General features: G+C 39.2%; 1 protein-coding gene and 1 non-coding gene across 3 annotated transcripts in view; one reads left to right on the forward strand and one right to left on the reverse strand.

The window, feature by feature from the left end:
* The window catches only part of Sil1 (SIL1 nucleotide exchange factor), a 257124-nt gene that overhangs the window by 243417 nt on the left and 241 nt on the right, over positions 1-13466 (reverse strand). The window contains exon 2 of one of the 2 annotated variants that reach the window (XM_048811630.1): positions 3111-3214. The exons of the other annotated variant lie outside the window; for it this stretch is intronic. The gene's annotated coding sequence lies outside the window, so the exon portion shown is untranslated. The remainder of the gene's footprint in view (positions 1-3110; positions 3215-13466) is intronic. 2 annotated transcript variants of the gene reach the window in all.
* Trnaa-ugc lies at positions 2721-2789 on the forward strand. The gene has a single exon. It is a non-coding gene; the product is annotated as a tRNA-Ala (tRNA).

Below are 13466 nucleotides of genomic sequence, written 5' to 3' on the forward strand. Positions count from 1 at the left end.
GGATAGAAGAAGGACTGTGGTCTATCCAGGCATGGTGACATGCCTATAAACCTAGCAACATGGGAGGCTGAGGTAGGAGGATTGCAAGTTTGGACCAGTCTTGACAATTTAGCAAGACATTCTCTGAAAAAATAAAGTGGAAGGGAGTGTGGCTTAGTGGTAAAGAACCCCTGGGTTTAATCCCTAATACTACCAAAAAAAAAAAAAAAAAAAAGTGGGGGGGAATCATCTTCTGCAAAAAATACATACAGAGGAACCTAGAAAATAAAAATTAGCATCTCTAATACCTAGTTCCCTTACAGAATGACAAGGATATTCTGGTCAGGTTAAAGATACAGCCCTAGAAGGATAATATAGAGAGAAGAGGAAAAAGAAAGAAAGAGAAAAACAAGTAGAGCAAAACATTTATTGAGTGCTTACATATATTAGATGTATTATTATCACTACATCTGAAAACCCAGGAGGCAATAGGTATAGAGAGGCTAAATTAGCTTCTGAAGGAAGAAACAGGAACAGAGAGGTTAAATAAGCTTCTGAAATCTCACAGCTAGTACTTAAATTTGAGTGCAGATGATGCTAATACCCAAAACTTTTCCACCATTTTTGCCTTGATAAGATGGCTTCCCACCTAGCCTCTTCTGTACAGGACAGAATGTTCTTTCCCATCCACACAATCATCTTGGTAGTCATGGTCCTTAGAGTGAGTTAGTTAACTGGAAGTATGCCTTGATGGGTTCTTAATTCTAGTTTCTGAGAAATCTCCTGGAACTTAAATCTGGGTAAACCAGCTGCATTTCCAGGGCTAGAAAACTGCCCACCTGAAGGCCCTGAGTAAGCCAACAGCTAGTATATCTATAGCTCTCTCTGGCACAGCACAGGTCAGGGGTGGGAAAGGAAAGAATGGAATACAACCTCTACATGCTCAAGTTTTCTTCAGAGATTGAAAAAGAGCCTCCGCAACTCAGAGATGTGTCAGTAATGCACAGACTGCTCCTTGAAGACTTCTAAATTCTGATTCAAGTACACATTGCAAAGGTAAAAAGTCTTAGCTTTCTGCCTAGTCTTGAGAAGCAAATGAGCCTTCCCTCCATGGTACCACTGCTTCCCTGAAGTTTTCAGAGACCTTCTATACCCTTGACCTCAGGGACAGCAGAGTTATAAAGGGGAAAGTGATTTTCTTTTTTTTTCTTTTTTTTAAATATTTTTTAGTTGTAGATAGACACAATACCTTTATCTTATTTATTTTTATGTGGTGCTAAGGATTGAACCCACTGCCTCACAAATGCCAGGCAAGCACTCCACCACTGACCCATAATCCCAGCAATTTTCAATGTTATAGCCAAAGTAATAGGAATGAGGCTCAGCTAGTGCTCCTCTGAGAGGTGAATACCCTGGACAAACTCAGGGAAAACCAAGTAGGACTAAAACACATTGTCTCACAAGGTTGTCTATATCCTGTAATGAGAACTTTCACCAGTCTAAAAAAAATCTTTTTAAACCTAGGGAAGCTGATAATTCACCCAGGTGCACAACAGCTGCTGGGAAGACCTATGGGAAGGGGCCACCCGGCAAAGGCAGGCTGTGTGTGGTGAAGAGGGTCTCTAAGGAATGCCCTACATGCCAAGCCATATGTTGTCAGGATATTAATCCAAACCCATCTTGCACACTTTACAATGTTTACTCTCTGGGACATAGAGCATTAAATTATATCCAAGGACTACATGAGTCCTTCCAATTCTATTCCACACTTACTTCTTTGCTAAAAAGATTTGTAACCTGGAAACAAAGCCCTCTGCCTAATAGCAGCAATAATTCTCAGCAAAGAATAGGAAACCAGATTGTTAATTCAAACTCCCCTAAAAGATATTGCCCAATGGAGCGTTAGCTTTAGCCCATCTAGAAAACAGAGAAACCTATTATTGATCCCTCGGTTTGTTTTTGTCGTTTTTCCAGAGAAGATAGGCTTATGTAATTTAGAGTACCAAAAAGTGGTGGGCTCAACCCAAAAGAGAAAAGAGACAACATAGGAGCTCCATTTCTATTCCAACTAAAACCTCTCTAAAACCCAGAAATTTAAAAAAAAAAAAAAAATCAAACAGAGAAGACTACCTTCCTGCCAAAAGAATTAAGAGAAAGGAGCAAGAATATAAGGTAAGGCTACCTTGATTAGTCACAACCCTACCCCGGCTATCTGTATGATCCTAAGAGAGTCATTTAGACTCTTCAACCCTTGATTTATTAATATAAAATAGAGATGTTGTGAGGATAAGATAAAACACTATATTTGATGGGGCTGGGATTATGGCTCAGTGGTAGAGCGCTCGCCTAGCACTTGCAAGGCCCTGGGTTTGATCCTCAGCACCACATAAAAATAAATAAATAAAGGTATTGGGTCCAACTACAACTAAAAAATAAATTTAAAAAAAAAATACTGTATTTGAAAGCCCTTTGTAAATAGTATAGTTTGAAAACAGTGAAACTGTTTGAATGTACGTTAGGGCTGATAATTATTCCAAAGACCCCTGGCAAGAAACCCTTAGACTCTTCATGGAAATGGCGAGGCAAAGCTGTCACCTCTGAGAAGCAATCTAGTGACTGAGGGAAGGTATTTACAGAGAAACTAACACCTCAGAGGAGTAAAATGAGGACACAGTGAAATCTAAAGAGGAGACCATACACAGATCAGTACAAGTATGTTAAAAAAATAATAATGAGGGCTGGGGACATAGCTCAGTTGGTAGAGTGTTTGCTTTGCATGCACAAGGCCCTGGGTTCAATCCCCAGTACCATAAAAATAATAATAATAATAATAATAATAATAATAATAATCAGGGTGCGGTGGCACACACCTATAATCCCAATGGCTCAGGAGGCTGAGACAATAGAACTGCAAATTCAAAGCCAGCCTCAGCAATGGCAAGGCACGAAGCAACTCTGTGAGACCCTGTCTCTAAATAAAATACAGCGTTTGTGAAGCCCTGGGTTCAATCCTCAGAATCAAAATAATAATAATAATAATAATAATAATAATAATCATGGTTCAAATTTGAAAAGGTACATCAGTGAAAAATCAGTCTCCCTCATCCCCCATTTCTTCCCAAACCTCTCACCAGAGAAAGTCTGTTTTCAGTTTCTCATATGTTCTTCCAGAGATACTCTAGTTGGCTAGTTTCTGACTCAGATGGGAATTCCACTGGTGACAATGCTCTCAGACCTGGAAGGTAAGGCCAAGCAAATAAGCACTGCTGGGGGCACTTTGGGACTAAGAAAAGAATGAGAGAGCCAAAGAATGGGAGAGCAAAAGGTTCTGTGGAGGTACAGACTCCCTTCTAGTTATTATACTGCTATAATCTCTGGCTGGCCACATATGGATGGTAATTTTATATAATATATTGCCCTTTCAGTTGCATTTGTTCACGCAGAGCTCTGTCTCAGAGATGATATTAACAGGAATGATGTTTGGGAGCTTATGCTATATCAACCTGACCACCACGTTGCTGTGAGTAACCAGAAACAGTAACAACCACCAAATCTACCTCAGCAGAGACTAGGAAGAAGGATAAAATGCACAGAAATCCTAGGTTCCCCATCTTTCTAGGGACAAAAAGTCACTTTTCACAGACCAGTGAAAAACAAGGGAGAACAGAATGAAGCACAGTCCTTAGATGATGTTCTACACTCAACCAGAGCCAAACTTTTGCCAAAACTCCCTCAAAAACTTTCAGGTTATATCTCTTTATCTTCCACAAGGAACTCAAATATGTAAAATTCTAGGTTGCAAATGGGTAGTCTATAAGTCTAATCTGGGCCATAAACATGCTTTGGTTATCCCTGAGTATCTCACAAAAATCTAGATTTTTGGCTTCTCTTATAATAAGAAATTACAAGGCCACTAGAGCCATGTTCACTCAGGACAATGACAGGCTTAGTAACAGATGCCCCCCATGAAGCAACTGAGCACTTAAGTTTGACACAGGTCTACCATTTCCTGTTACTTTACACTCTATGTTCACCACTAGCCCTGAAAACATCTGAGTTGGAGACCCAAAGGCCAGTGAGTGACAGAGGAGGCTGAACAACTGGCAGGTACATAAGCTAACCAAATAGCAGGACTCTTGCATTTACAAGCACTTACCAAACACCCTCTCCATGCCAAGAACTGTGCTAGGGAATGGGTACCCAATGAGAAAAGAGGTATGCCATCTCTGTCTTCCAAGAACTTCTAATCTAGTTAAGAGCATAAGATATATTCTAAGGCATTCAATTGCTTCCGATATGAAGGGCTCTCATGCTAAATTCACTATGGCTAGGGATCAAGGAATACTTCAGGGAAAAAGTAAGATTTCAACAGAATTATTACCATTTCTCATTTTTTCATGAATTTATGGTATCTATATTATATCCTACTTTATGCTAGGGAACCCATAATAAAACATAGCCCATGTCCTTGAGCTGCTCATATAATACAAGACAACTAACCAGAATACAGTGTGCTGAATTCTATAATCAAGGTGTTGCTATGGAGACATAGTAGGTATCAAGGTTCACTCAAGAAGGTAGATGTGGCAAAAAGTAGGGTACAAAATGAGAATCCTGTGGGCAAAAGAATTGGCAGAGACACAAACATGAAGCACGCTTAAGAGGACCACATGTAACAGTTATCAGGAATAAAGGGGACACGTGAGTAACAATACAGAATATAATTAAAGTGGCAGAAAAGGGACATGCTGCTATAGGCTTTGGAACACCAAGATAATCTGACACTTTTAAAATGTATTCAAGCTGGGCATTGGAACAAACCTATAATCCCAGTGACTCGGGAGACTGAGGCAGGAGGATTGCAAGTTTGAGGACAGTCTTAGCAACTGACCTACATCCCCAGCCCTATTTTTTTTTTTTAAGACAAAGACTCTCAAAATAAAAAGGGCTGGGGATGTAGCTCAGGAACTAGCGGGTACCAAAGAAGTCTTCCAAGCCTAAGAGTATTAAGCACCGAATATAGGAAGACCTAAAGTGGCAGTTTATATACACTGTCCTAGAGGAATCTGAAGTGGGAAATAGGAAAAAGTGACTACAAACACAGCACAGAAGTAATAAGACCAAGAAATATATTAAAGAGCTTATAAAAAAATTAATAAGACAATGGTATTTCTTTGAAAACACTCTAATTTCTACTTTTTACCAAATCAGATGGGCATTCCCACAAAATAATGAACTTCTACATTTTTGTTTCATTCAAAGGAATAAGGTATATGTAAAGGCTATAGTTATGGTGCTCAGATTTGTAAAAACTCAGTTTGAGATTAGTGTAATGGGATAGGCTTCAGGGACTTTTTCCCCACCCCCATTCCCACTGCACCAGTTTCTCTTAAAGAGAAAGTCAACTTTCACATAAAACCCATTTCAGTATATCTGTGCCTCCCTGATCTTGCACAAGAACCAGAAGAAATGGGCGTACAAATCAGAGGAAATCTGGAACAGAAGTGAAAGTTCCCCTAATGATCCAAGTGCTTTCCAACCGGCTAAAGAACAGAAAAGAGAGACAAGGAGAATTACTCAGTATCAGAGGGTCCCATGCAGGCTCTGAACCAGCCATCCCTGTTCCAATAAAACCCCCGTATCAGTCACTATCCAGGAAACAGAGCCTGCTAGCTTACATACCCATTAGAGAGAACCCAGGCAAGGTAAGAACTGACCCAAGTAGAAGATGACAGGAAAGCTACAATGTTCCATGCTATTCACTACTGATAACAGCAAGCACTTACATTGTGCTAGAGGAAGCACTTTCCACATATATTCTCTCAATTAATTCTTAAGACAGATACAAAAATAGGTATTCCTGTTCTCTAAATCATGAAATTAAGGCTCAGAGAAAATAAGCCTTACAATCTGAGAGCTAGAAAGTAGTTAGCAAGAGATGAACCCAAGTGAGTTTGGCTCCAAAGTGTTTTTAAACCGGGCTGACATATATTCATTCTTTTTCTTTAGAGATGTATTCAAGGTTTGCTTGAGTCACCAGATAAGATCCACTTGTACATATGGCCCCATTTTTTTTTTTACAAAAAAAAAAAATAGTTATTTGGCCTGAGTATTATTTCTTTGTTTCTAATGTTTTAAAAGACATCAAATCCCCTGAGGTAAGAGCAAAAAGAAAGACACTTCAGAGTGGTAGAGCACTTGCCTAGCACACATGAGGCACTGGGTTCAATCCCCAACACTACATAAAAATAAATAAATAAAGGTATTGTGTCTATCTACAACTAAAAAAATTTAAAAAAAAAAAAGAAGAAGAAAAGAAAGACACTTCAACATAAGTTTTGCATCTTGAAAATAGGAAAGCAGGGCTGCTCTGCCTACCCTGGAGATGCCTCCACGGGAGCCCACCCTGCCACTCCATTACTAGGGATTGAACCCAGAGGTGTTATAACACTGACCTACATCCCCAGCCCTATTTTTTTTTTAAGACAAAGACTCACTAAATTGCCCAGGCTAACCTCAAACATTGTTGCAATCCTCCTATTTCAACCCTGCCAAGTAGCTGGGATTACAAACTTGCACCGCTGCATCCAGCATTCCCCTAGTGATTTCTAGCTGCAAAAAGCATCTTGTTTCTTTACATCACTTTAAACAATTCTAACAACTTTTACATCCATCTTCTGTGAGCCCGCTATCTTGTATCTAACTCTAACAATAAAGTCTCACTAATATGGGTGCCCTTCACTTCTTAGTGACTTAGTTTTGACATCGGTTAAAAAAATAATAATCCGGGCTGGGGATGTGGCTCAAGAGGTAGTGCGCTCGCCTGGCATGCGTGTGGCCCGGGTTCGATCCTCAGCACCACATACAAAGAAAGATGTTGTGTCCGCCGAAAACTAAAAAATAAATATTAAAATTCTCTCTCTCTTTTAAAAAAAAATAATAATAATCCATCAAATGCAAAACTGAGGCAGTGAACAAATTATAAGGGTATTCTCCTGACTTTTCACTCAAAAAATTATAAACAGCCATTCCTTGGTGCAGAACCATACCCAGTTCTAATGTTTGGAAGGAATAAAGACTTCTATGATGATCTCTTCCAGCCACAAAGCACCTTGTAGCAGCTGGGCCTGAGGATGGAGACTTCACTTCATAAATACAGTCAAAATCAACTCCCCATGAGTATGAGACTGGGAGGGTAGTAAGCATGAAGTCAACCTTAAATACCTTGCTGAAAAGCTGCCCCTAAAGCTTCCAATACCTACTACCCACTGGACTTGAAGCATGACCAATCAATACTGTCAGTATTGATTGTCCTACTTTGTTACTTCTATTGGACTAAAGCCTGCTCATTTTCTAGGACTTGGTCAGACAGCTGCTGCCGCCTTAGGAGCCTCACAGAAATTAGAAACATTTAAGCATGAGACTATCCCCAAAGTTTAAAAGAAAAAAATCTGTTTAAAAGTTCACTGGAGGCCAGGTCATAGCACAAGCCTGAAATCCCAGAGGCTTGGGAGGCTGAGGCAGGAGGATCGCAAGTTCAAAGATAGCCTAAGCAACTTAGCAAGGCCCTAAGCAATTCGGTGAAACCCTGTCTCTAAATAAAATATTTTTTAAAAGGCTTGGGATGTGGCTCAGTACCCCCACCTCCAAAATAAAAAACTTAACAAGTTCACTGGAAAGCCAGATACAATGTTCCATTCCTGTAATCCCAGCAACTCAGAAGGCTGAGACAGGAGGATAGCAGGTTCAAGGACAACCTCAGCAGCCTAGTGAGACTCTTATTTCAAAATAAAAAGGGGGCTGGGAAGGGAAGGGAAGAGAAGAGGCATGGGGTTAGAAATGATGGTGGAATGTGATGCACATTATTATCCAAAGTACATGTATGAAGACACAAATTGGTGTGAATATACTTTGTATACAACCAGAGATATGAAAAGTTGTGCTCTATATGTGTAATAAGAAATGTAATGCATTTTGCCGTCATATATAAATTTAAAAATTAATTAAAAAAGAAAAATTTAGAATACTAAAAAAAATAAAAAATAAAATAAAATGGGCTGAGGATATTACTCAGTGGTAGAACACCCCTGAGTTCAAACCCCAGGACCACAAAAAAAAAAAAATCCACTGGCATCAGTCTTCCATACCAGAATTTTTTTGTATGCACCTCAGATTCTTCTTCCAGTTTCTATCATTATTTCCCCTCACAAGACAGAAAGGGCAAATTATTTGTGGAGAGAAAAGTGTCTGTATGTGGAGATCAGTTCACCGAATGCTGATAGTTCTCTGCCTATAATGATAAAAAGTGGTAATTAAAAGGCATAATCAAGGAACTGGGGTTGTGGCTCAAGTGGTAGAGTGCTTGCCTAGCACATGTGAAGCACTGGGTTCGATCCTCAGCACCACATTAAAAAAATAAACATATTTTTAAAAAGGCATAATCAAGAACTTCTCAGTCACAACAGGGCCATCAAGCAGCCCCAGAAACATACCCCTCCTTGGGCCTAGGTTTTGGCTCAGTGGTAGAGCACTTGCCTAGCATACACGAGGCATTGGGTTCAATCCCCAGCACCTCAGGAAAAAAAAAAAAAGTACAGTGCCCCTCAGTTCAACTGAGGGCAATTCCAGCCTCTTTAAAGAGTAAAAATCATCTCTCCCCCCTCCATTCTCATTTCATTTCTTCTCTGACTCCCTTCACAGCTTTAGTGTTTAAAGAATAACTCCAGAAAGAGAAAACTTTTATTTTGAATTATTAGGAACATCAATATGCAAAGATAAGCGTCACTCTTAATAATACACATAATACACAATAATACACATACAAATAATCACAAACATCCAAAAGCTAAGTTTACCAGACCTTTTTGGTTTTACCCTGTAGAAAACGTACTCTGATTACAAACAACTCAGCAAGTTGGAAAATGGAACAAGCAGGGGAAAACTCACAGCTTTGACCCTCCTAAAGGCAAGCAGCTTAATCCTTTCCATGACAACCCTTAGCTACACTAGCCATCTAACAAAAAGGCCCAGACAGCAAAGGGTGACAAAGGCACTAGCCCCAAGGTATCTCCACTCTTGAAAACACAGTCATCTCTTCAACATCAGGGATTCTCTTTTGAATTAGTATCTCCCAACATCTTCCACAGGGTCTGGCACCTACTAGTGCCTCAAGAAAAGTGAGTGAGCTGGGTGTAGTGGCGCATGCCTATAATCCAGCAGTTTGGAAGGCTGAGGCAAGAGAATCACAGGTTCAAAGCCAGCCTCCTAGTGAAATTTTGTCTCAAAAAATAAAATAGGGAATGTAACTCAGTGGTTAAGTGCCTGTGTGTTCAATCCCTGGTACCAAAAAAAAAGAAAGAAAAAAGAAAAGTGAGCGAAGTGGTCAAATATCCTGCTAATGATGAAATTTCACAGCGTGGAAATATAGGAGCACTCATGGAGTGGTACACCATGCAATGGAAAGAACTTTGGAGCCATAGCTAGGTTTAAATTCTGACTGCAGCAAGCTTTTTTTGTTGTTGTTGTAGTTGAGCACAATATCTTTATTTTATTTATTTATTTTTTTATGTGACGATCGAACCCAGGGCCTCGCACGTACCACCGAGCCAAAACCCCAGCCCTGCAGCAAGATTTTTAACCTTGACAAATCACTTAATCTCACTAAATCTGTTTCTTCATCTATAAAATGAGGAATAATACCAACTGACATATAAGGTAGGTTAAAAAGTATAGATAACATTCCTCTGCTTTCACTAGTTTGCTATTTGAAGCACTGAAAAAGCTTACAATGAGAGTTATTTCTAGGTGAAAAAAAGGCCTTGATGATTATGTTAGAGAAATAATATAGGATATCATAATGAAGATAGTAAAAATTGATTCTTGGTAGAAAAAAATATTAGATATCATAATAGTGTGTGGCCATCAAAAGGGCCACAATACACAAATACACAGCATATCTTTGGTAGTAAAATTTCATGGAGGGATAGGCAATTGCGGGGTGGGGGGGGTCTGAAAAAATGATAATGAGCAAAAGCTTAAGAAACACTTGATTAGGGGCTGGGGTTATTAGTGATACAGCATTTGCCCTAGGATGTGTGAGGCACTGGGTTCAATCCTCAGCACCACATACAAATAAATAAATAAAGGCATTATGTCCATTTACAACTAAAAAATTGAAAAAGGAAACACTTGCTTAGATGAGCTCAAAAGGATTGATCCAATAGTGCATAGTGATCAAGTTCATTAATTTGTATAATGGTCATGGATAGGATGACCAATTTGTCTCAGTTTTCCCTGGACTTCCCTGGTACAGGCACAAAAAGTCTCACATCTGGGCAATCCCTCTATCCTGGAATTGTTCACCTTTCCCATGGAAAATATCAATGAAGGCATTCCCATTTCACAAATGAGATCACCAAGAAACCTGGTGGATGTCATGAACGACTCAAAGCACTTCAGCAGCATTCCTAAGACTGGTATTTTCCAATTGCCCAGATATATGCACAGAGCTCTTTCCCCCTGAACCCCAAGGTTTTGGAATAGAATGTTACTTGTCCATTGTCTACGCCACTTCCTTTTTATCACCAAGTCCAAGGGCAATATTAGGAGAATAAGGACAGACACAGCCAGTCAACCAGCAGGATCACATCCTTGTCTATGAGCTTCCTGGTGGAACCCGAAGGAACTACAAGACTGGGCTGAAGGATGTTCTGTTGCTGCTGGATTCTCCCTATAACCAGGGTAGAAAACTACATAAATGAGAACCCAGTTATAAACTCCTCACAACCTAGGAATACTCCATGAGGTCTCCACATGCATCTAAACAGATAGAATCTTTGATAAGGTTTTTGTCCCAAACTCAGTTATTTTTTTTTTTTTAGAGAGAGAGAGAGTTTTAATATTTATTTTTTAGTTATCGGCGGACACAACATCTTTGTTTGTATGTGGTCCTGAGGATCGAACCCGGGCCACACGCATGCCAGGCGAGCGCGCTACCGCTTGAGCCACATCCCCAGCCCCCTAAACTCAGTTATTTTTGGTGCTAGAAATCAGGGGTTACCCAAAGTCTCACCTGAATGAGACTATTTGCCTCTTTCCCTACATAGTACTGAAACTCCTGGTAAAAGTAAATGAAGAAAAGGGTAGGACATCCTCTCTTTAAACCACATATAATTAAAATATGATGCTCTCTGCTGTAGAAGACTAAGGCTTGCAGCTTAATGCCGACTCAGAGAAGGATAAAGTATTCATCCTTGCTTAGAAAAGATTAGCTCCACAAGGACAGGTCTCCAAATTGACACCAAATCCAGGAGTTAGAGATGCCTGTGCTACAGAGCATGATCTGGGCACCAGTAGAGGCGCCAGAGAAAAATTCTCAGGAATACATGACCATTGTAAGAATTAGCTCTCCAAAACAAAAAGGCTTACTCCACAAGAGACTAGCAGACAGCCTCTGCAACACAGCTTCACTTAGAAAAAGACAGAAAATAAAGAAAAAGGCAAGAGGCAGGATAAGCAGGTCAGAGTATTAATTTATAAACATGCAAAAGAGAATCGACCTATTTGAGAAAAGGTATAACAACTTCCCTTTAGAGACTGTCACGTTCTTCTGAATTAATAGCAACTCCTTATTCTTTGAGAAGGAAACAAACATTTATTGCATTCCTGTGTCCCAAGAGTTTTCATATGTAACGCCCCATTTAACTGTCTTTTTAAGTATTCCCACTTTATGCAGTAGAAAACTGCTGCTAAGGGGTGAAGTAACTTACTCAAGATCTTATGACTACTAAGCGGTAGACTCAGAACTAAAACCCATGTTCACCACACTCCAGAAATCTGTTATGTCCACTTCTAAAAAAAAAAAAAAAGGTTAATTCATCTGAAGACAAGTCAGGTGACAAGATTGATTAACCATGTCATTTGGAATTTAAAGCAAAAAATATCTCTGAAAACAATTCCAGAGGTGAGCTACTACTTCGGAAAATGGCCCTATCCCTTAAATGATGCCTCCTCTAACCCTCACAACCCACATCACTCTAAAGGAGAGCAACACTGGAGGATTAAGTTCTGGTGTATTTGTTATCATAAAATCCATTGTTACTTTTCAGCTTTACTCAGTCTTTTTTCCTGCTGATGAAACACACCAGTACTCAAAGTTGACACCAGAAGAGAAGCAAGTTAACAACTGGCCTTCAGAAAACAGCAGGAAAGAGGTAGAAAACAGATATCAAAGTACCAAACAATTTTTCATTCATGGTTTGCCATATGTCTAACACATTCCCCATTCCCATCATCTGTAAAATGGGGACAGTCTTTTTTATTGCCAATTTCATCGGTATATGTATTAATTAGCAAATTAAACTCACTAAATATTTGAAAAAAAGTTAAGATAAATCTGGTGTGGCAAAACTATCTTTAAAAATCCAAAGCAAGGGGTTGGGGTTGTGGCTCAGTGGTAGAGTGCTCACCTAACATGTTCAATTCTCAGCACCACATATAAGTAAATAAATAAATAAATGTCCATCAACAACTTTTAAAAAAAAATCCTTTTTTAAAAATTTTTTTTTATAAAGGTCCAAAGATGAGTAGCCTGTAATCTCATCTACTTGGGATGCTGAAGCAAAAGGATCACAATTTCAAAGTCAACCTTCACAACTTTAGTAAGCCCATCTTCAAAAAAAAGTATATGGGACCGTGGCTCTGTGGTAGAATTGCTCTGGATTCCACCCTCTACCCCCTACCAAAAAAAAAAAAAAAAACCCAAAGGCCATGTTCTCAAGTGAAACCACAGACCAAGTTCTGACCCATGTTACACAAATATCAATCTTTTTTTTATATATTTTTCAGTTGTTGATGTACCTTTATTTTATTTATTTATATGTGATGCTGAGAATCAAACCCAGTGCCTCATACATGCCAGGAAAGCAGTCTACCACTGAGCTATAACCCCAGCCCACAAATATCAATCTTAATATCAGTACACCCTGGCTTCCATTAAATTTATCCAGTCCCCAAGTGCAGATATGCTTCCATGGGAAAAGAAAAAAAAACTGGGGTTCAGGGAAAGCTAAAAAGACACACAAAACATCTTTCACACTGTCACAACAAACACTGTTACTATCTGTAAACACAGCAGTTTCTTCTCAGCAAATATGGAGGATTCACTTTCCTCCTGCCTACTTAGTCTCGGTTAATCTAACCTCCTTCCATTACTCAAAGCAGCTGCAGTTCTGCTTTGTTTTATTGAGATGGGAAAGCCAGCTGGACTTCAATCAAAGCCAGACATTTTAAAACATTAGAAAACTGACTTTACATGAGTCATACATATGTGTGTGTATATATATGTGTATATATGTGTGACCTTACATGAGATGAGTCATATGTGTGTGTATATATATGTGTGTGTATATATATGTGTGTATATGTGTGTGTGTGTGTGTGTGTGTGTGTGTATATATATATATATATATATATATATATATATTTTT

The sequence above is a fragment of the Marmota marmota genome, unplaced genomic scaffold (genome assembly GCF_001458135.2).
Source record: "Marmota marmota marmota unplaced genomic scaffold, marMar, whole genome shotgun sequence".
NCBI classification, from domain to species: domain Eukaryota; kingdom Metazoa; phylum Chordata; class Mammalia; order Rodentia; family Sciuridae; genus Marmota; species Marmota marmota.